Genomic DNA, 24,282 nt, shown 5'->3' on the forward strand with positions numbered 1-24,282 from the left:
GGATGGGTTAATAGACTCAATAACGGTCTGGGTGGTCTCAGCCGACTTTGATGCTCTGTACGAGGAGCTGCAGCAGCTGGGACAGGGAGGCTTCGGGAGTGTCTTTGCTGGCTGCCGGAAAGAGGACCGTCTGCCTGTAAGAGTGACGCCATAAAGCCACACTCTGTGGAAGCACATACGTGTCTGATTCACGGCATCCTCTGTTAAACACTAAAGCAGTGAGCTGGTGTCTTTGTTGCTTAGGTCGCTATAAAGCACATCCCCATGGCCAAGGTCTCAATGACACAGGAGGTGAGTAGCTTTAATCGTGTTATTACCTACAGTAATGTTACGACTCTGCTTGTGATGGCGATCACATGCTCATGTTGAATCAATCAACCTGTTGGGAGGACTGCCGTTCTCCTGGTCTTGGCTCTGTAGCCGAGACCAGCTGGGTTTGAGTGTTTCAGGACCAGCTCCCTCTGTCTATCTACTCTCTGTGGTTCAAACGGTTGAGGGGCGGCTGACGGACTTCCCGCTGGAGGTATCTTTGATGCTGAGGGCCGCTGAAGACCGCCCGGACCCGGGGGGCCCCGGCGCCGTGGTCCACAGCCGCAACAAATCAAAAAAGGTCACATTTAAACAAAAGAATAAGGCGGAGTTTGGATTTTTATTTATTTCTCTCTTAATATTATGACTTCAGTATCATTAATATCATGTATTTCAATTTCTCCCTTCAGTTATTAAGGACATTATTAGTGAAGGAATATGTGCATGGGGGTGGGAGGGTTAATATCAATTATTTGTGAATAAAGTTCTCCACGTGCAGAGCTCGAGGAAACGCGTCGTGTTGCGTTATTCAGAAAAGGTACCCCAGTCAGGATCGCTTTAAGCTCACTTCATTTGGCCTGGTTTCGGTGTGGTAAACATGAAACAATAGGAGGGGAATTGGAATTGTATACACGCGGAGCGACGCTTAGCGGAGCATCCGAGGTTGCCCACAATGCCCTGCCTCTGGTATCTCTGAGTCTGACCTCTTCTGGGTCCTTCTCTGTATGGAGTAGGCGTGGCCTATATGACGTAGTACGTGCTCTGATTGGCTATGGTTTTGAGAGCCCGCCTCCAGCCTACTCATATGTTTGATGATGCTGCCATCTTGTGGCCATGAGCAGTTATTACAGCTTATATGTTTGGTGCTCCTCCCTTGGGGCCAGGGCCGTGTCTAACGAATGGGCTGACCGGGCTGTAGCCCCAGGCCTCGCCGCTAGGGGGGCCTCCGGTCGCTGAAGGTCAAATGACAAAAATCCATAAAAAAAAAAAAAAAAAAACGAGCGAAAATGCCGGGCCAAAGGAAACACGAGAGCGGAGCAAAAAAACGAAAATTAGATTAAATAAAAAAGGAAAGAGCGAAATAATTATTACAGAAAACACCCAAATTAACCAACATGTGGAGGAGTAATCAGCCCGCTGTAGCAGCTACCACCAACAAAGATACAACTGTCAGTGACGGAGAGCAGCCAACCACCGCTAGCCAACTAACCAGCCCAACTAGCCAGTCTGCTAGCAATAGTGCTACAATAGTGCTACTCGATACATCGATTGATTGGCGAACGATCCAACTGCATCGATGCAACGGCCAAACATCGATGCATATCGCAGTATTACATTATATATCTCCTTTCGCGGGTGTTTGTGAAACTATTTCTGCGCAAAGCGCCAAGCCGCTCGTATCCATTCACCGGTTAAACGAGGCAACAGCGAGCACATGTGTGAGCGCGAGGATGTCTAGTTTCGGTTTGTGTTGCCAGATTGGGCATATGTCCCGTTTTTCCAGCCTAACGTGATTAAAAGTAGCCAAATCGGGCTGAAAAATGTGCCCGATCTGGCAACACGGAGGGCTTATTTTAACAGCCAAGATGATTCCGAGGGATGTTTTGTTTTTAGAAGAAAACTATCCACACAGATAGGTTGGGAATGGTCTACGTTCAAAATGAAAGATCATTACAGGCTCTTTAATTTAAGCCATAAAAAACCTTTGGCACTTAAATGCAATTATGTGGCACTTTATTATTTGTATTAAAAATTGATTTTTTTGTTTTAAATATCCGGAAGAGCAAAGAAATAAAATGATGAAATTATAATTAAGTTGATGTGAGTTGATGTGATTGTAAGAGGTTGTGTTAAATGGGCATATGATATCATCTCATATCGATCGCATGCCCCTGAATCGAATTCGTATCGCGGCAGACTTTTGATATCGGCAAATATCGTATCGTTGTCCAATGAATCGATATAATATCGTATCATGATGAAACCAGAGATTTACACCCCTACCAAATGGACTTTGAGGAGCTCATTAATGATTTCGCACGGAAGAAGAGCAGAAGACGGGCCTTCTGAAGTCCCTTGGTGAGTCATGTTTGCCGCGGCGGCCTCCTCTATATGACCCAGCCCGATTAATGTGTAAAATAGTTTTAGCTTGTTTGTGTGCACATTTCAAACAGTTCACCCCAAATATGTTGCATCGTACATTCCTGCCTGTCTTCTTGCTTGGGTTTTGTTGTGCGTAACCGGACATGTACCAGGGCGTTACTCCCGGAGTAAATTAACCATTCAATGCCCAAACTGTTTGAGCCATAGCCGGGGCCTTCATTGACCTTTGTTTAATAGCCTACAATGGGCCCTACATTGTTTTATAGTTTTTGATGAGTTTACAAAAACAGGATGCATTTCTATAAATTAAGTAACTTTCAAAAAACAGTTCATTTATGTTGTCTGGGCCTAACTTGATGTACTTGATAGCAAATGCATGGTAGGGCCTATTTCTTTTTCTGTAATGATTTGCCAAAGTCACCAAATCACCAATTTCATACTTTCTTTTTTCCTACATTTTCAAGTAGGCCAATTCAGATACATTTTGTTTCCCCATTCTCATTCTGTCAGCTTTGTCAACACTACTGCAATTATAATAAAGCTACCCTTGAATTGAAATGAATTTAATTGAATTGAAATCATATTACCAGTTCACTTTAAATAGTCTGTCATAGATTGGTAGGCCTACTGTGTACGCTGATGTGTCAGTGGGTTTGTGTGAGGTCATGCGTCAGAACATCATGATATGAAGGGCCTCACCTGGGTAATTAGCCCCGGGCCTCAGAAAGTGTTAATCCGGCCCTGCTTGGGGCTATGTGCAGATATTGCAGCTTATGTGCTTATTTGAGTCACAGTCCTCACATGTTGCTGTTCCACGCGATCCCCACCATACTTTTTTTTAACAAGTAACATTACAGTAAATCTTCCATCTTATAATTTGTGATTTTCTAGGTAAACCTATTTTTAATGCAGTGGAATTAACTGCCGTGCATTGCATTGCCGTGGGTACTACGGTGACGGTTTCGGTGCGCCCTAACAGTTGCTCCCGCGCCCCCTCCCTTCTCCGTTTGTTTCGTTTTTTTATATTAAGACTGTTGAGAAAATACTGGGCACGGTCAAAATCAAGTCAAATGTATTCTTACAGCTCTTACTCAGTTAGTCATAACACAACTCACCACTGAATCACAAAGTTATTTTTTTCCCCGGGCTCTCTGTGGCCAATCATTTTAAGGTTGAACATATTTGAATGCCGCAAAGAAGAGAAAACATCAACGCATTGAAGAAGCCTACACAGTGCGTGAATGCACCAAAGTCTGAGTGCGTTCATGGGGGCGGAGCCAAGGGCTAAGGGAGGAGCCATGTGTTAGGGGAGGAAAGGACGTCATATTGAGGAAACGAAACCAAAGCAACCCACGTCGAAGCTGTTCTCCCGTTCAGGGGAAAATAAATAGCATTTTGGGACAAAAAGTCTGACAATAAGAACAAGTAAGTAAAACAGCACAACTTTGAGAAAGTTAAAACATCTCTTACCGTTATCGAATTAGAAATCTGTATTGCTCAATACATAAACCTTGTCGTCTGTGTCTAGGAATGGCCTGTGCTAACACTTCGTGGTCTGAAGAAAACCTTTCATGTTCCATCTGTCTGGATGTGTTCAACAGTCCAGTTTCCACCGCATGTGGACACAACTTCTGCAGAACCTGTATTACAAAGTTCTGGGATGAACAAGTCCAGTACAAATGTCCTTTTTGCAACAAGCTTTTCAACACAAGACCTGATCTACAGGTCAATACCTTCTTATCAGAGCTGGCTGCTCAGATTAGAACAACCGTACGAGTAAAAGAGCAGCCTTGTGTTGAACCAGCAGAAGTTCCCTGTGACGTCTGTACTGGGACCCAGCTGAAGGCTGTGAAGTCCTGCCTAATGTGTTTTACCTCTTACTGCCAAACCCACCTGGAGCCACATCAGAGAGTCGCTAGCCTGAAGAAACATCGGCTGGTCGAGCCTATGGACCGTCTGGAAGACTTGATGTGTAAGAAACACGAACGACTTCTGGAGCTCTTCTGCCAGACTGAACAGGTGTGTGTGTGTCTGTTGTGCACAGTGACAGACCACAAGTCCCATCCTGTTGTGCCTCTAAAGGAGGAATATGAAGTGAAGACGGTCCAGCTGGGGAAGAGAGGGGCTGACGTTCAGCAAATGATCCAGGAGAGAAAACTAAAGATTAAGGAGATCAAATACACAGTGGAACTGAGCAACAAAGACGCAGACAGAGAGATAGCCCAAGGTGGGCAGGTCTTCACTGCTCTGATATTCCAAATTGCTAAGCGTTTTGCCGCCAATATTAATATCCTACTATTGAGAAGAATTTTAACATCTTGCATAAATTAAAGTGCAAGCTTTTGGATAATTAGTAGCCATGTAAAGTAAATAGCAGTGGAAATCCTGACTGCACTTCTGCTATGAAAACCATGGATTGGTTTTCAGCGCTGCCCGCGAGGCACCACCACCACCACCACCACCTCCACCTCCACCACCACCTCCACCTCCACCACCACCTCCACCACCACCACCACCACCACCACCACACCGCGGCGGGGGTGGTGCCTCGGCAGTTGTTTGAGATTCATAATATCGTCTGGAGACGCACACACCTTTTGGCCGATAATATATATTATATGATATAGATAAATATGTATAATATGATATTATTTAGATATAGAGCTCCTGGACTCCCGCCGGAGCACCCGGAGTGTTCTAGAATATTTACAGAACACGGCCAAAGGTTGTGTGCGCCTCGCCATTGCGATATATCCACTGTAAACACGAGCGCATGGTCCCGGGGCCTCAAGCTTCTCAGGGCCACACCCCCACGCCACCCCCACCCCCAACTTCCTCCTTGACCCGCCTCTAAAAACGTCCCGTTTGTGGAGAGCTCACTGTGGGACTGGCTCATAGTGGCTGTAATTTTGCACCAAGGCTGAACGTGAACGTCTTCAAGTACTGCATTAGGGGCCATTATCCCTTTTAGGGGGAAATTCTTCCCTGCTTTGGACCCATCCAGGTAGCCGGTGAACTCATACACACACAGAGGTCCACACACAGAGGTCCACACACAGAGGTCCACACACAGAGGTCCACACACAGAGGTCCACACACAGAGGTCCACACACAGAGGTCCACACACAGAGGTCCACACAGTGAAGCGCCCGGGGAGCAGATGCCTTGCTCAAGCGGACCTCAAACGTGGAAGAGGACGTAGGAGAGTGCTGCACAACTACTCCCCCCGTCCACATAGCTCACCTACCGGTCGGGACTCGACCCGGTCACCCTCCGGTTACCGGTCCACCTCCTTAACCAGTAGCCCCCGGACGCCAGTTTGCTTGTAGTTCAAGTCAATCCCTAAACCCGTTTCTGAATTTACTGTAAGACGCTGTGGATTAATAACTGTCAACAACTACACAGTGAACAGTAGAAAGCCCCTCATACAGTCTGGGCCGGAGGGCCCTGCTGCCCCCAGCTGGTACCTCGTCCACGTGGTTCACCACCGCAAGCATCCTCGCTGCCACAGTCTTCCTGCTGCCGTACTTCTTGTACTAGAAATGAAGCACAAAACCTGAATGAATACTGAGGGTGACCCGTTATAATCACAGTAATATGAGAATACGTTAGGAACAGCGACCATACCTCCGCATGGTCCACCACCAGAACCAATCCACTGTTCTGGTTCTGCTGATCTGGAACTTCATCTGCTCAGAGCTTTTCTAAATAATGAAATGAAAGTTGCACATGTATGGTTGTTTTGGTCTAGTTTTCATGTTCTGTCATAATTTATTTAAATTATTCAGCTGTTAAAAAAATACAATGTGATAAAGGAACTGCACAAGCCATGAAAACACTATGTGAACAACAACACAACAGAACAACAGGTGTACTTGTTTGAGATAGTTTATATCGTTTTTGAGGTGTACTTTTTTCATATTTGATCACATGAGGTAGTTTGTTCAGGATGTCCACACATGTCCCGAGAAAAACATGCAATAAATAAGAGAAAGGACGAATTAGAATTAGTGACCTAATCCTAAAAAAATAACAGGAACGGTCCAAGGCAGGCCACTCAAGGGTAGTGATGCCGTTTTTTCCGGATTGAGTTTGATAGACAGACAGCAGCAGGATTAATGTTATAAATAATTACATCATTAACCAATCTATATAATGCATTGATTAAGTTGCAGCAGCATTTTGTGATAATGCTCCCCGAATGCACTTTGGGGAAAACACTAGCGTGATACGTGGGTTTTGTGTACATAGGCTATTACATATGCAAGACAGTAGGTGGCAATCTCAGGTCGCTAGAGGACCACGAGATTTAGAGTTAACGCATGCTAATCGAGAGGTTCTACTCCTAACAAGAAGATATGTTGATATGTTTCAACATTTGATAATCAAGACACAACATTGTGTGTGTGTGTGTGTGTGTGTGTGTGTGTGTGTGTGTGTGTGTGTGTGTGTGTGTGTGTGTGTGTGTGTGTGTGTGTGTGTGTGTGTGTGTAGGAGGGTTTTGTGAGGGCAGGATGTCGGTCCACAGCCGCAACAAATCATAAAAAAGAAAGAAATATATACAAGAGTTCTTGCATATACATGTTCTCCTGGGGACATGTTGAAGCAGAATAAGGCGGAGTTTGGATTCTTATTTATTTCTCTCTCAATATTATGACTTCATTATCATTAATATCATGCATTTCGATTTCTCCATGCAGTTATTAAGGACTTAAATATAACTAGTGAAGGAATATTTGTATAGGGGAGAGGGGGGGTAATATCAATTAATTTGTGAATAAAGAATAAAGAATTTTCTAGGTAAACCTATTTTGAATTCAGTGGAATTAACTGCCGCATGGCTGCAAGTGTTAGTTGGCTCTGACTGAAGCTGAACTCATCGGTATGGTTCGTCTGCCCGACCCTGAGTCACATGACTTGGCGGTTTTATGAGGTTAAAGTCTGGAGCCAAGCCCTTTTAGCTGCCAGTGTTTGCTTAAAATGAAACAACATAATCTAAAACGTTATCTGTGCACAAATGGAGAGGGTTGTTTTTATAAAGACTGTGGAGAAAATACCAGCAACAGTCAAAATCAAGTGAAATGTATTTGTAGCTCTTACTCAGTTTGTCACAAATCACCACTGTATCACAGGCTTTATTTTTTTCTCTGTGTCCAGGCTTTTTAAGGTTGAACATATTTGAATGCCGTACAGAAGAGAACATAACACATTTTAAGCGGCCTTTACTGAATGCTTCAACATTCAGGGTGTGAAAGTTTGAAACGTCAGAGAACCGTGCGGTGGAGCCAGGTGTTAGGGGAGGAGCCAGGTGTTAGGGGAGGAGCCAGGTGTTAGGGGAGGAGCCAGGTGTTATGAGAGGAGCCAGGTGAGGAGAGGAGAGGACGTCATGTTGAGGAAACGAAACTTAACATACATCGAAACCAAAGCCACCCGATGTGGAAGCAGTTCTCTCTTTGAGAGAAAATAGAACGTATTTTGATACAAATAGTCGGAAAGACGGTAACAACTAGGTGAGTAAAACAACACAACTTTGAGGAGTAGTTAAAACCTCTCTTCCTGTTATTGAATTAGAAATAAATAATTGCCCAATACTTAAACCTTGTCGTCTGTGTCTAGGAATGGCCTGTACTAACACTTCGTGGTCTGAAGAGAACTTTTCATGTTCCATCTGTCTGGATGTGTTCAACAGTCCAGTTTCCACCGCATGTGGACACAACTTCTGCAGAACCTGTATTACACGTTTCTGGGATGGACAAGTCAAGTACAAATGTCCTGTTTGCAACAAGCTTTTCAACACAAGACCTGATCTACAGGTCAATACCTTCTTATCAGAGCTGGCTGCTCAGATTAGAACCACCGTACGAGTAAAAGAGCAGCCTTGTGTTGAAAAAGCAGAAGTTCCCTGTGACGTCTGTACTGGGACCCAGCAGAAGGCCGTGAAGTCCTGCCTAATGTGTTTTACCTCTTACTGCCAAACCCACCTGGAGCCACATCAGAGAGTCGCTCGCCTGCAGAAACATCGGCTGGTCGAGCCTATGGACCGTCTGGAAGACAGGATGTGTAAGAAACACGACCGACTTCTGGAGCTCTTCTGCCAGACTGAACAGGTGTGTGTGTGTCTGTTGTGCACAGTGACAGACCACAAGTCCCATCCTGTTGTACCTCTAAAGGAGGAATATGAAGTGAAGACGGCCCAGCTGGGGAAGACGGAGACTGACGTTCCGCAGAAGATCAAGGAGAGAAAACAAAAGATTAAGGAGATCAAAGACACAGTGGAACTGAGCAACAAAGACGCAGACAGAGAGATAGCCCATTGTGGGCAGGTCTTCACTGCTCTGATAGGCTGTGTTGAAAAGGGCCGGGATGAATTCAACCAAATGGTGAAAGAGAAACTGAAATCCAAAGAGAAACAAGCTGAAGACCTCATCAAAGAGCTGGAGCAGGAAATAGAAGATCTGACCAATAGAAGCTCAGAGGTGAAGCGGCTCTCACACACTGAAGACCACCTCCACTTCCTCCAGACCTTCAGATTCCTGAAGGATCCTCCACCCCCCAAGGACTGGACCACGGTGGAGGTCCGTCCTCCGTCATACGTAGGGACCTTGAGGAGATCCCTGGATCAGCTGGAGGAGACACTGAACATGGAGATGAAGAAGCTGCCTGGTGATGCTGAACTGAAGAGGGTCCAGCAGTATGAAGTAGATGTGACTCTGGATCCTGATACAGCTCATACCAGGCTCATCCTGTCTGAGGATGGGAAACAAGTACATGATGGAGGTGTAGAGAAGGAACTCCCAGACAACCCTAAGAGATTTACAAAGTATATATTTGTTCTCACGAGGCAGAGCTTCTCCTCAGGGAGATTTTACTTTGAGGTCCAGGTTAAAGACAACACTGCATGGTGGTTAGGAGTGGCCAGAGAGTCCATCGACAGAAAGGGTCAGACAGAGTCGACCCCTGAGACGGGTTACTGGACCCTTTACTCCGACCAGGGCGGGTTGGTATTTAGTGATAACCCTTCCGTCCGTGTCCCTCTGAGAGCTGAGCTCCAGAAGGTGGGGGTGTTTGTTGATTATGATGAGGGTCTGGTCTCCTTCTATGATGTGGAAGCCAGGGTTCACATCTACTCTGCTACTGGCTTCACCTTCACTGAGCCTCTCTATCCATTCCTCTGTCCATGGCTCAATGAAGAAGGTAGAAACTCTAACCCCCTGATCATCTCACCTGTCAATCAAACAGACTAGAACCTTTGTTTGATAATAAAATAATCAAACGACCAAAACAACTAATGTTGTTTCCTGAATTAGAATAGAATTAGAATCTCTACTATGTGAGATCTGAGATCTGCATTAATGTTATACTGCTGTCGTTTAACGAGGAGAATATATTTAAGAATTAACCCTGTAGTTGTAACATAACACTTTATAAAGGGTTATATTACACTCCATTTATGTGTTTGTTTTCCCTTTATTTATTTTACACGTTTAAAGATATACAATTTGTTGCAGTTGTGTAGAACATGTTTAGAGGATTAACATGTACAAATAATTTAAAAAAATAATTTTTCTATTGGTTTTAACTTCTGAATATTGAATGACCAAACAATTCAAAGTTCTTACACTTGTGATTTTATTAAAAAGAAGGCAAATATTGTAATATGTAGGCCTACATTATCATTGTAATGGATCATTTCAGGGGAATAATTCCAGTCCAATTGTGTTCAGTATAAATACTGTTTCTGTAATATAAAAAAGTGTAATACAAAAAATAAATGTGTTTATTTCTAAAACCCTTATTTGGATGGTTTCGAGATTGATGGGAGGTTTTGAGGGTCTGCAACCCATGTCCACCTCACGGGAAGGGGGAGGGGGGGGGGGGGGGGTGAGAGAGCGAGTGAGAGTGACTAGTAAGAGAACTCTTAGAAAACTCTTACTTGTAGAGGAACTTTGCTCGTCTGTCTTTCTCAATAACCCTTTTATTGAATTCTGGAAAGCCCTGGGGGAGTTTTTTCCATATAGATAGCACAGCCAGAGCATTGAGGCGATCTTCTGCCATAGTGTTCTTAAGGAAAGTCTTTATCCTCTTTAAGGTGGAGAAGTATCTCTCTGATTCTGCTGTTGACATTGGTGTGGTGATGAGGATCTTGAGAAGACTTACGGTTTCGCTGAATGTGTCTTGCAGGTTAAACCTAAAAAAGAGCCGGTGCTCCACTGCAGCCCTTGATGACCTCATGCTCGTAGATCAGGGACAGTTCTGTTTTAAGTCTGGCTTTGTCCAACATGGGATAGGCATCCACCGTGGTTTCCAGCGCTGAATCAGGGAAACTTTCTGCTGTGTTGTGGGAACAAGTCACCTTGCAACAGAGAAGCACTGACAGGGGCGGACTGGCCATCGGGAATACCGGGGACATCCCCGGTGGGCCGATGGCCGAAAATATAATCCCACCGGCCCATCACTATCATGTACCGGCCCATCATCGCATCAGCCGAAATGATTAACACAGCGGCACAAGCGTAATTTTCTCCAAGAGCTATACCTATCTTAATTGCACTGACTGACTGACTGACTGACTGACTGACTGACTTTTATACTGCTACTCGCAATCGGTCTTCACACTCATGGTGACTATTTTTCGATTTTTTTTTAAGTGTCTTCTAATATGTGTTTTACAGACTTCGGAATTCCAAAGTAAGAAAAGATCTCCACCTTATTAATAAACACCTCTAAATTGGTTCTTACACAGCCGAAGTGTTCTCAACTGTGCGGATTGAGGTAGAGAATTTGGATTTGCATACATACACGCAACGCGGCACCCAGTTCTACGCATGCGCTCATGAGGCCCAGTGATGCTGGTGGCAATACGATACAACGACCTACGGTAAGCTTACTGATCATGAATTAAAACGTCTCTAAAATATGTTTGACTTAGGACCTATGTTCTATGGCCAAGTTCGTTTGCATTGTAAATACAAGACAAGTCTGTAGCTGTTGCTAGCCCTCAGCCTACTCTACTCTGAAACAGCCAGCCGTTAGCCTACACTCTAATGTTGTGTGTTTGAGTGGTGGGCTAGCCCGTTAGCCCATTGGTGCGCGGTCCAGATACCGAATTATGATAGCCCTATACTCCGACAACAAGAAAGTCATTAGTCCGACAGCCCACCGCCCAGGATAGGGTGGTGTCATTTATGTGCCATGGTGTACTGTATGATGATGTTATGATGTTCATTTATGAAGACGTGAAAACAGTGGTAGCACTGGCGTGCGAAGTGCTGCAAGATGCGGCGGGAACCACACCACCTCCACCACAAAAAATGAATTCAGTGCACAATTTAGTGGGTACTACTCTTGATACAGTAGAGTAACATCTGATCCATCATTTATTCTCTTTTCTATTCTTTGTCTTTGTCTGATATATTTTTTGTCTCTCTCTTCTATTAAACGCAGGTACACACCCAGTCGGATGAACTCTACCCATTACTGTGACGGACGTGGAGTATACTTTTTTTGTTAATAAATAACACCTTTTGGAAGTGTATAATGCGTCCACTCTCACTGATTGCTATTAACTCATTGCATGGCTTAAGAGGTATGTGGAAAATAGTTGCACAGTTGGAGTCAGGCTTTTAGCTAGGATTTTTTGTACAGCACTTGATCGTTATTAGGTAATATTGCAATTACACTGAGTGTATGATGTATATTGTATACTTTAAAGTGTATGATGTATATTGTATTGTATTGAATTTAGATTAATTAAGACCACCACCTTAACACACAAACTCTTGTTGAACTCATAAAGTAGTAGGTTCAGTGACGTGCGGTGAGACAGCTGTCTTCTGTAGCTTCTGCGAGCCCGTGAATCAATGTTTCGTTGGAATCATGATGTAACGTTGTTGTAGCGGGAATACAGCAATGCTATTTTCTAATTGGCAGGGCATATGTATGATTCTAGACTTCGCTAAGCACTGAAGCGACTGAAACGGTGAATTTTGATCACATTCAGCGAAGTTAACAGGTAAAACGGGAGAAAAATAGGGCGTCTTTAGGCCGTCCTGCCTAAAAGTAGGGCGTCCCATTTCTTCTTATTTTTTTGTAGACTATAGGGCAGACGCCCTGCTAGCTAAAAGCCTGGTTGGTGTAGACATTCGAGAGACCAAAAAGACTGAAAAGTTGTGTTATCGAATTTAGTGGGCCGGTCTGGTTCAAAATGCCCGGGCCGATTTTTTGTCCCAGTCCGCCCCTGAGCACTGATGAGATGCTTTGTGGAAGAAAACCTCTCCTTGGCATGGCTCATAATGGTGTCACAGACATATGAAATAATAACCACAGAAAACATGTCCCAGTTCAACAATACGAACTGTAGCCCCAGGGAAGACACCTACTTCACCAAAATGATAAGTTGAACATGAAAGTGAAAGAAGAGATAATCATGGAGGATTCTAAAGATATTCTAAAGTAAATGCATTATTCAAATGCAATTAACAGATTATTTCTCAACATGAGAAAGATTAAAAATAAATAAATGAAAAAAAAAAACGCCCTCTATAGGCGAGCCGCCGCTGATAATTGGTAAGATGGATATAAGAAGAGAGACCCGCAGTGAATTCAACCCGGTCCACTTGACATCGTGGATGACAGTGGTAGGTCTACCGTAAAACTTCAATAGCCGGCTTTTATTTTTTTAAATCACTGAACTTTCGAACTAAACACTTGCTCGGCAAAGATGGGAAATACTATAACATTTATCATTTAAACCAGTATGAAAATTCCTACCGTAGGTAGGCCTATACACATTACCAGCCTATCCAATAACACACACAGTGGTAATCGGGAGAACTCCCAGTGGGCCGTTAACGTTTCGGGGCTGTCGGGCTGATTACTGCGGGATAACAATATTGCGTTTATAAAAGTTCCTCGCAGCGCCGTCCGGCAGCCTGAGCTGGGCTTCCGCAACATCTCAATCACTCAGACGCAAAACTCAAACCGTCAACTTCGCAACCAAGTCGATTTTGTCTAGAGGGGAGTAACTGAGCGGCCCCTCCCGAAGTGGTACAGCCCAGGTGGGCCTTGAACTGCGATTGGTCAGAATTACGTAACGGCTAATGACATTGAACTCTCGAACAGAGTGACAAACTTTTAAGAAGTTTTTCACCCGCTCCGTATCCTTGCCCAAACTACTTAGTGCAGCGTGCTTGTTTTGTTTCCGGTGTAGCTAGTTCCGGCATGGTGTTGTAGTTTTTCTAACGTGACTAGTTGGTAGACAGCAGGTGAAGGTTTGCCAAGCCAAAATAGCGTTAATCCCACGATAAAAAAAATGAACGCTGTTAAAATTGGTTTGCGTTAACGCCGTTAATAACGTCTTAAACCGATAGCAATAATTTTTACAAAATGGATTATGTGATCATTACTGAATAACATTCATCATGCATATTAAATGTATTGGAGGAGTTTAGCTTGACATTAACCAAGTGAAAGGACAATTAAATGAGAAGACAATGTAGGATTTTAATATATAAACAAAAACACTTGACAGAAGTTGAATACATATTTTTGTAAAGGAAAGCAGAGGAATTTTTTTCCCAAATGTTGTTTCCAAATGTCACCACCATTCAGAAAGCAAGTGAAGAGGTTTGTGTAAAACCAGTCCTCCCTGACCAGCTCTGTCCCTTACTCTAAACCCTGACTCTCAACCCCAACGCTGAACCCTCAGACACATCCTTCAGAGTAAAGGTTTGAACCACGGATAAGGAAGAAGAAGGAGTAGTGAGGTTAGTGACAGACGTGAGGGAAAGGCGTGTGGAAGCCCACGGGTACAAGTGGGGTCAAGAAGATCACTCCGACTGGATGTCATTGATCCATCAGCCTCAGACCGCTGAGCTCAGCAGGTCTTCTGGAGGACGAGGCTCAGATGAACTGAGGAGACGGGACCAGCAGGATGTCAGCATCAGGTGGAGTTCATCTCAGGTGAGTCTGCCCCAGACCAAAATAGGATCAGGTGGGGTTCAGCTCAGGTGTGTCTGCCCGTACCAAACAAGGACATGGATTAGGGTTGAATATTCAAAAGATGCAACATTATCAGATCCAAAGAGACGTCATTAAGGAGCAGGCAGGCTTTAGGGTGCCTTGCTCAAGGATGCATCACTATATTCTGAGGACTTGAACCCGGCACCATTGGTCTGAGAGTTGAACCCCCAACCCCCTACCTAGTCCACTATGTCCAGATAATGCAAACTTACGAGGAATACTTGATGGTATAGAGTCCTGGTTGTCCTCAGGATTTGCCTTCCAGATGTAAGGCTTCTCCGTAAGGTCACAAACACAGGAGTAGTTGGGCTCTAATGCACAAAGTAGCAGCTGTAGTTTGTCTGGTAACCAACCACAGTAGTATGCCTAAACTTGTACCGGAAAAAAATAATCCTGCGTTACAACAAGTCCACTCTTTTTACTTTATGCAATCTGACGAGGATCCTTGTTGGTAGAGTGATGTCGTCCTCCAGCGTCTCAGCTCCTCCATCAGCTCTCCCCAGACAGAGTCCTGGTCTGGAACAAACAGCGGAAGTCTTGCTTCAACATGTGGTCAAACAGATATAGTTGTCTAGTATATATGGTACGAACGCCGGTGGTTTGTGGTAGCAGTATTCTACGAGAAGTGGCAGTGAGTGTGATGATCCCTTCAGAGTCAGGTAGTCCATCAGCTCCTCCACCAGCTACTCCACCAGGCAGGGCTTTCAGCACGGCTCCTCCGTCAGCACACAGTTGATCTCAGCGGTAAATCACCTGGGGACGCAACACACCCCACCTCCTGCATCTGAGGTTCACTCTGAAAGTGGAAGACAAATTTTAACATATTTAAACACTTAAATTAGACAACGTTTACAGATTGACGCGTTTAGCAATTCATCCACTACGGTCGTAGCAGCACTAGTAAGAATAATGGCTCATGTGACTCCTAAATAACCCCCGTATGAATTAACTCAAATCACAGCTTGGCAAAGATTTAAAGTCATGAGATGAACAAAACCTGACCTAAACTACAGAGGATTTTAGTGTTTCAGATGAGCTTGGTGATGGTTACCCTCTGGTACGGTGCTGCAGGCCCCTGGTCTCCAGCCTCAGTCTCCGGTCCATCCTGGCACCACAAGCCTCCGGTCCCCAGCCTCTCAGCCTCGCCTCTCAGCCACAGCAGCAGGTTTATATCAGCATTAGCCCAACAATAAACTTATTTGACTCATACGAAACAGAGTTGCACAATTAATTTAACTATTATTTTATAACTCAAGGCTAGAAAAGACTGGAGAGACCAGACATGAGCATCCCGTTTTGGGAATGAAGACGGAGCAGTCCACACGTTTAAAGAAGTGGTGCAGCCCATTCATTGAAACTGACCTGAGAAGACCACACACACACACACACACACACACACACACACACACACACACACACACACACACACACACACACACACACACACACACACACACACACACACACACACACACACACACACACACACACACACACACACACACACACACACACACTTGTTCAGGAGGACTTCTGACCGGAGGTGGAGGTCTGGCTCTGGGTGAGGAGGTGGAGGTCTGGCTCTGGGTGAGGAGGGAGACACCTTGGCACAAACTACATGTTACCTTTTAAACCTTGTACAGTTCTAGAGTTTCTTCTACGGTAACATGTGGGAAAGACGGCCATTATTTTAGCTTTGATATTTTCTAGTTGGTAACTCAGCACCAAAGTCGTCGTTTAACGTCATTCCATTGGGAAGGGTTTAACTTCTGTGACAATTAATGACGCCAGATATTTAGAAAGTACGAAAGCTGAAGTACCAAAGAACACTAAGCAGTATCGATATTAAATCAAATATACTCAGCCATATTCAGGTGCTGGGTTCCGTTGAAGAAATGCCAAATTGTCTTCCACCTTCAAATGATTTTCAGCCTTCACTGATGGTCAGAAATGGGTTCACAAGTAGAACGCTGTTTTGTACGCAGCGAGAGTCCCGTCAACGTAGTTAAAAGTACGGCGCAACCATCGGAAATTATCAACATATTGTACGATGTACGCGTCAGTATGCATTTAATATCAAACTTAAGTTGTTTAAGATAAGGGGCAAAAATTCCCAATGGAATCCGACTGAAAAGTATTTTCAGGTGGCAACGGCTCGAGGTTACGCAAATAGAATCCAGAACGTTCCGCCAGATACCCTCAGGGGACTCACGTCCAACTAACTGCCAGGTGGGTTCTTGTGGTTGTCAAGACTACAATGTTCTATTCTGACCATTGAGACACAGAACCTTCCACGGCGGGAAGCACAAACAGTCCGACTGGAATCCGAACATTCCGGCCGGAACCATCCAAAGAAAAAAACAGAACCAGCGCCTCACCTTGAGCTGAACGGAGGAAGATCCTGAAGTCCAGCGATGGTCTTCAGTAAAACACAGCCAGCAGACCTACCTTTATTTGATCAGTTTTTTGCTGTTGTCATTACTACTATTCAGTGTACCTTTACATTATTATGCACCCAGTGTAAAAGTTATGTCACTCAAAACTGTAAGGAGAACCGAACTACCATGTACGTCTCACAACAACTTTAAACCTCAAATCCTTGCCTAAAAACGGAATCATTCAATGCAAAACCGTGTCTACATTTTACAATACACAGAACAATTATCTAGATTAGTCAGGGTACAAACCATACAGAGCAAATCTAAATGTTCACAGAGAGCCTGATCACCAACAGCAAATCATGCCAGCCAGCCAACACATGTACAGGTCCAGTGAGAAGTGGGCATTTGAGCAAAAGGACTTAATAAGAAAATGAAGCCCAATTCCTGAACTATCCAACCGTCTTCATGGTTTAAAGAGTTACAGACTTGACATGCCATTGTGTTCTAATAACCTTTGTCTGCTCCCTCGTTACTTCTAAAACTCTACATCTCCATCGCTAGAGTGTTGCATCCTACTCATGAGGGAGTGGTCTGAGTGAGCAGAGATGCATGCTGGGATACATTGCTGTCTGAAGCCTTCAGTTCTATAGACACACCCCTCAGGAGAAATCAAGTGTTTGAGAATCTGTCGTGACATCAGTTACATGAGCTGGAATATCGTTCAAGATGGCGCCAGGATTCTCAGAGGAGAAAGCCCAAGAAGAAGATGTGAGGGTTCTTCCTCTCAGCCAGTGGAACACAGCAAAGGTCTTCATCAGAGTACCATGGAACACTTTGAAACGTTCTCCTCTATGCACCATGAAGCCCCAGTGAAGGTTTCCTTACCTCCTCAGCTGAAGAGCACAACTTCAGCTTGAAGAGCGCACTAGTTGGAGTTCCAAGGTTGGTTCTGATCTAAGGGAACCAATCGTTCAGCTAGTCCTGTACGAAACAAATACAGTTCAGCCCGAGAAGACGTGCAACTGAGAGCAAGACACGATCCACAGTGCTCTCCATCAATCCAGCCAGGTAGGAAGAGCCATCTCATTACAGGTCTGAAGGTCATCTTGAACATCCATCGAGGTCCCTTTCCAACTTCAGACTCTCCTTGTGGAATGCCTTTAGGGGTCCGTCCTCCATTGATCCTGATTGGTGTAGTCCTAGTTTGAAGTCACTGATCTGAACATGCCGCTTGCATCCTTTGACACTTGATGTGTATACTCTCCTTCCTGCCCAGTGCGTTGGATATTTCTCCGGAGTGTCGCTCCGTACTCTTCATGTCTACTGGAGACCTCAAGTAAACGTGAGGCCGTCCATTAGATATGATTTAGTTGACCATTCCAACATCCCTGGCCAACCACACAGACCCCCGTATAAACATTATCACTGTCAAAGCAGGACACACGGAGAACCCAGGACACACACGTAGAACTCCATGCCAGGGGTGAGTGACACGCACTCACACACACACACACACACACACACACGAACCCTAGTGATGCTCAAAAATCATCCATCTCATGTCAAACCCAAACACACACACCAGTGAGCCATAAAAGGCCAAACAATCATGCAGGGTAAAAACCTCATGCCAAATATCACCCCATCATCCACCCCCAGCTCTCCTGCCAGGGCACCCAGAACAGAACAATCAATGTCTCCAGGGACGTAAATTATGCACAACATTCTTCAGTGGCGTCCCACATTGGTGATGGATTATGCTTGTTGTCTCCAAAATGTGTCCCAGGTTGATTCAACGTCTCTGAAGTCATGCGTTTGTAGTCCAGTGGTTTCCTGAATGAGGGGCCTTCACAGATGCAAACGGTGCAGCTCAAGTCAGCTTGAGGACAGGAAGGAGGTCATCTGTTCAGAAGACCACCGAGTGAAGGGGGGTGGCTCTTGAGGAGCAGGATCCATCTTGGAGTAGCCCCAAATAAGACCTTCTTGGAAATTAAACTGTTCATGAGGAGTCACGATGCCTGGAGGGGGCTGTTGAATGTGTTCCATGGTTCTCTGTGCCAGAGTGAAGTTGTGTTTTAGTCGTTGAGATGAGGAGCCCCCTCATCTCCCCCTGGTGTTTCTCCTTCTGAATCCCTGAGTCCATCTTAAAGACCATTCCAGTCCAGGTAACTGACGTCGCGACGGTTCCTCAAACACTCGGTTTCCCTTGAGGGGGCGTGTCTACAGACCTGTAGACTTCAGACAGCTCTGTATCCCAGTATGCACCTCTGCTCACCCAGACCCCACCCTCATCAGTAAAGCAACACTCATGTGATGAAGATGCAGAGCTCAGGAGAGCAGCTGGAAAGAAGACATCAGAACCCAACCCATTACCCCAGCTCACAACAATAACTTAGAACCTGTAACCATTTTAACAAACCATTAAAACCAACATAAACCAAACGCCTTCTCAGATCAACCTTCAGCTAACGGGTTAACTCACCAGGAAGCCAAAATACATCAATGTGCCCAAGAGTAATGATAAACAAATGACTTACAGTTCGCAGTTCATCTTCATGGTTAAGTTGGGATACTCACAAAACTGCAGTTAAATATCCATGATAGACCTTTGAAGGAAGGAACAGTTTACTCATGGTCCCCAAACTCGGGCACGGTCCCACAGTTCAACATCTACCATCTCCATTAAATCTGATAAATTAATGACAATACAAATTCAGGGCTTTTGGGATCATCCTACTTTTAAATAATGTTTAAGATAATTGACTCATCCAGCTTTTTAATACGTTATACTAATTATTTGACAGTAGGCTAGTCAAGAGTGATTTACTTCTTACTTTGACAAGTTTGAATGTATAGTCTCTAACATCTTACTTCCAGGTAGAATCATTATTTAAATTTCAAATGAGTTAAAGCATCACAATCCCCGATTTCCTTCACACATTATCAGTGATTTATATTCAAAATACAAGTCAACGCAGTTGTGCTTTGCTACACATTTCTACTCACATCAGGTCCAGGTGAGATGTTCCTCTTTGCTTGGGAGATACTACACTGCCAAACAGCGGAGGACACAAACATACTGTCCGGTTCCCTTCTAAGTGAAACACACCAGGTGCAACCAATTAACCAATTAAGAAAAACACTTGGCGCTCGAGCTGCGGCAGGTGAGCTAATTAGTAAAACTAAACGCAGGTTCGGCGCCCTCTGGTCGCCTTGGTAACAGAGTCCAACACACAGCTCTGTGTTTGATCTTATTGACCTCCCTCATTTTAATTAAAGGAATGAGTCTGATTTGACTGATTTAGATTAATACTTCAAAGCGAAGAAAGTCTTCATTCAATTCACCTTACTGCGCGCGTGCGTGTGTGTGTTACTAAAGTTTGATGTCAAGTTGGTGAAAAGGAAGTCACGTGTGATCTTGCGTCCCTGTGTGTGTAGTGAGCGGAAATGGTCAGCAGAGGGCGATGTTTCCACACGCGAACATCTTCTCTCTGCGCGCTCTGCGAGATACCGCCTCCATAGCACCCGTAACTTGGCAGCATCCTGAACGGCACTTTGAGGAGTGCGAAGGAAGCTTTCATCAAAGTGACCAGAGACTCATTCACTGGTTAAAATGGAGTCATCGCCTACCACCACACATGTTAACACACACACAACATACAGACATACACCAATGCACCATATAGATTCATACCCAGAGGCGCTGCATCCCATTAGGCATACCAGGCAATTGCCTGGGGCCCCGCAATTGCTTGGGGCCCCGGGCCACTACTAGGGGGCCCCCCTAGAGCCAAAAAAAAATAATAATAAAATCGCTCCATACCCCCCCCCCCCCCCCCCAAACCATAAAGATAAACAAACAAAATAGACACACAAAAGATTAACTTGGATACAAACAATAGATACACACACGCACAATAGATACACTGCTTACAGTTCTGGTCACTAAATACTACTCTCTTCTTCTTCTCCCCTCTAATCCTTTTCTCTCCTTCCTCCCTTCTCCGTCTCTCTTCCTCACGATATCACTATTTTTATTGCCTCTACTCAAGGGCGAAGATTTGGGATTTCTAGGTTTCATAAACATCCGGGGCTTAGCCCAGAGGGAATGCAAAATTTATTTTATTTGCTTTATTGGGCATGCACATTTTACATAATGCTATATAAATAAACAACATATGCAGTTTATTATAGCTTTAAATAGTGTGGGCGCCTGGTCTCTGAGGTACAACAGTGGGATCACCAATTAGAATAGAACAGGCAGAAGCGGCTTTGCGGTGAAATCAACTTAGGTCATTAATTTATAAAAAGTTACAGGGGGAAAAGGGAGGGGGCAAAAGGCAACTCAAATCTTCACCGGGTCGTCGGCTGTCGTCAGGGTGCCCTTTCTGGCTCTTCCTGGGATGGGGCCAGAGAGAGAGAGAGAGAGAGAGAGAGAGATAGGCCAAGGTTAGTGGGGTCTGTGGTCCCTGCCACTGACCTCTTCACCCTAGCTCGGCTTGGGTTTCCTCTTGGAGTCTTTGGGGTTCCTCTTCAGCTGCAGGCCTTCTCTCGGGTTTCAGCACAACACAATTCACACACTGACAAAACAGCTCTTCGGTCCACTTGAACGTAACTTCATTAATGCGGTTTGGAATGATCAAGAGGGTTGGCCACAGGCCTCTTACCGTGAGACTGGCCTAACGTGTCTCTGGTCTCCACACGCTCCTCCAGCCAGTCTGTCTTCAGCCTGTTCTGGTGGAGTTAAAAAGGCCCTCTGATTGCAGGGCTAACTCAGCGCACCTGTGAATGGTAAGCTGAGACACCCGAGTGGGGCGGGGTCTCTATGACACAGCTTTTTAGGGAAGTACCTCCCATCCAGCACCACACCCCTTGGCTGCCTTTGCCTGCCTTTGTGGCCACCACGTGGCCATGTGGGGCACTGCTCAGCGGCTGGGCCACCACAATAGCTACCTGACTGCTGTGCTGCTTATCCCCAAACATCTAAAGTTCCATTCTAGTTGTTTCAGTATGTCCGCCAATTTCACAGACAAATATCCTAAAAACTACCCAATAGGAAAGATGCTCACAGCGTCTATTAGAGACGTAGTCGGGTTAATACAGGAGTAAATGGGCTGCTGGAGCACCCCCTTTCCGTCTGCAGAAGACGCCGAAGGGTACCTTTCCCGTCACCGACCGACGGCAAAGGGTACCTTTCCCGTCAGCCACAGACGCTAAAGTTCCTTTGCCAACAGTCGGTATTTGACGTTCTCGGAGTGAGACTGTGTTGATTACTAAGGGCATGTAACCTACATGTTTCTTTCCAAGTGGAGAGTCCTGTTCAGCCCATCTATTGCCAGTGAAAATGTGACTATTGGAGGGGTTTTCTGCAAACATGACATACAAAGAAACAAGGGGGACATAATGGCAAATATTGGAATACAGAAAAAAACAAAAGTAAAATAAAGATTCATTTTTTTCACACGCCTCTTTTCTTCTACCTTATCCGGATAATAGCGTTTCTGCTGGTCGCTTTTTTTTCTTTTTACTACTGTCTCGTGATTTATAATGTCAATCAACGTCCCGATGAATTCACCAACATGATCTACTTTATAACGGGAAGTGTCCAAGGCAAACCACTTGGCGGCAGTGACGCCGTTTTTTCCAGATTGAGTTTGACAGACAGATAGCAGCAGGATTCATATTATAAATCAACAAATCTATATAATGCATTGATTAAGTTACAGCAGAATTTTGTGATAATGCTCCCCGAATTCACTTTGGGGAAAACACTGGCGTGATGCTGTGTTGTGTGTGCATCGATCGGCTATTACATATGCATGACAGTAGGCGGCAGCCTCAGGTCGCTATACCACGAGATTTAGAGTTCAAGTTGTACCAATGTAGTCAAAGTTGTGTTCTCAAGGTTTCCGTATGCAAATAGAGAGGTTCTACTCATAACAAGATACAATAAATGTTGGTATGTTTCAACATTTGATAATTAAGACACAACATTGTGTGTGTGTGTGTGTGTGTGTGTGTGTGTGTGTGTGTGTGTGTGTGTGTGTGTGTGTGTGTGTGTGTGTGTGTGTGTGTGTGTGTGTGTGTGTGCGTGCATGTATTGGTTAGCGGGGTCAACTCCAAGCTGAAAGGTTCTGGGTTTGATCCCCAATGTCTGCCTTACCTGATTTATCCTATAGAGCAAGATACCCCCTAACCCCTCCCTGTTCCATTACCACATATATCCTTAAACACTGTCTAACCCCTCCCTGTTCCATTACCACATATATCCTTAAACACTGTCTAACCCCTCCCTGTTCCATTACCACATATATCCTTAAACACTGTCTAACCCCTCCCTGCTCCATTACCACATATATCCTTAAACACTGTCTAACCCCTCCCTGTTCCATTACCACATATATCCTCCAACACTGTCTAACCCCTCCCTGATCCATCACCAACTATATCTGTTACAACTTCAGCAAGGCTTTAGTTTTTCAGTTGTCTTTTTCCTGTTTTGCCACACTAACTCCTGTCATTTCAGACTCTGCCACTTCCTCCTGCTCTGCATTACCTGCTGTTTTCATTCACCTGGCCGGCCCCACCCCCATACTCACCTGCTCCTCATCAGCTAATCAGCCCCTCAGTATATGGACCGGTCCATTTCCCTCAGTTCTTTGCCAGATTGTCTAGTGTGTTACCTAGCTCTCCCGCGTCTTCTCATTCTGATCCTGAACCTGCCTGCTCGTGTATCGACCTGCCTGTTTGGACTGTAAATGTAAATGTAAATGTGACTTTGGACCTTCCTTTTTGCCTGCTCCTACTGGATTTGTTTGCTACACGGATTGACTACCTGGTTTGACCTCTGCTTGGAATAAACACTGTTCCTTCACCTGAACTGTTTCTGTTGTCATGCTATTGGGTTCTCGTCTGCCATTTTGTGAAACCTGACAATATCCTTAAACACTGTCCAACCCTTCCCTGCTGCTGTTAATTTGCATACAAATGTAAAACACAAAGAGGGTTTACATATGAGGGCGAGCCGTCGGTCCACAGCCACAACAACAAAAAAAAAAAAAAGAATTTTTATTTATTTCTCTCTTGATATTATGACTTCATTATCATTAATATTATGCATTTTGATTTCTCCATACATTTATTAAGGACTGTAATATGACAGGTGAAGGAATATTTGTATCAGGAAGGGGGGGGGGGGCGAGGTTATGTCCCCACCGTACTGTTATAAACAAAACGTTAAGTCTCCATAATTTGTGAATTTTCTAGGTAAACCTATTTTTAATTCAGTGAAATTAAATGCCGCACGGCTGCAAGTGTTTGCGGCCTTTACTAAATGCTTCAACATTCAGGGTGTGTACGTTTGAAACGTCAGTGAACCGTGGGGGAGGAGCCAGGTGTAAGGGGAGGAGCCAGGTGTTAGGGGAGGAGCCAGGTGTTAGGGGAGGAGCCAGGTGTTAGGGGAGGAGAG

At 44.7% G+C, this 24,282-nt stretch overlaps 2 protein-coding genes and 1 long non-coding RNA gene across 4 annotated transcripts in view; 1 reads left to right on the forward strand and 2 right to left on the reverse strand.

The window, feature by feature from the left end:
- LOC115560125 (E3 ubiquitin-protein ligase TRIM39-like) overlaps positions 1–24,282 on the forward strand; it is a 33,162-nt gene that overhangs the window by 6,872 nt on the left and 2,008 nt on the right. Inside the window, exon 2 of one of the 2 annotated variants that reach the window (XR_003979682.1) lies at positions 3,941–4,222. The exons of the other annotated variant lie outside the window; for it this stretch is intronic. The gene's annotated coding sequence lies outside the window, so the exon portion shown is untranslated. Of the gene's footprint in view, positions 1–3,940; positions 4,223–24,282 lie in introns of those variants that run through there. 2 annotated transcript variants of the gene reach the window in all.
- Positions 1–24,282, reverse strand: part of LOC115560157 (uncharacterized) — a 28,664-nt gene that overhangs the window by 740 nt on the left and 3,642 nt on the right. The window lies entirely within an intron of this gene.
- Positions 5,604–23,712, reverse strand: LOC115560180 (uncharacterized). Its single transcript, XR_003979701.1, has 3 exons — positions 23,414–23,712; positions 6,040–6,116; positions 5,604–5,948 (listed from the first exon to the last, which is right to left on the reverse strand). It is a non-coding gene; the product is annotated as an uncharacterized LOC115560180 (long non-coding RNA).

This window comes from Gadus morhua, chromosome 15 (genome assembly GCF_902167405.1).
Source record: "Gadus morhua chromosome 15, gadMor3.0, whole genome shotgun sequence".
Taxonomy (NCBI): domain Eukaryota; kingdom Metazoa; phylum Chordata; class Actinopteri; order Gadiformes; family Gadidae; genus Gadus; species Gadus morhua.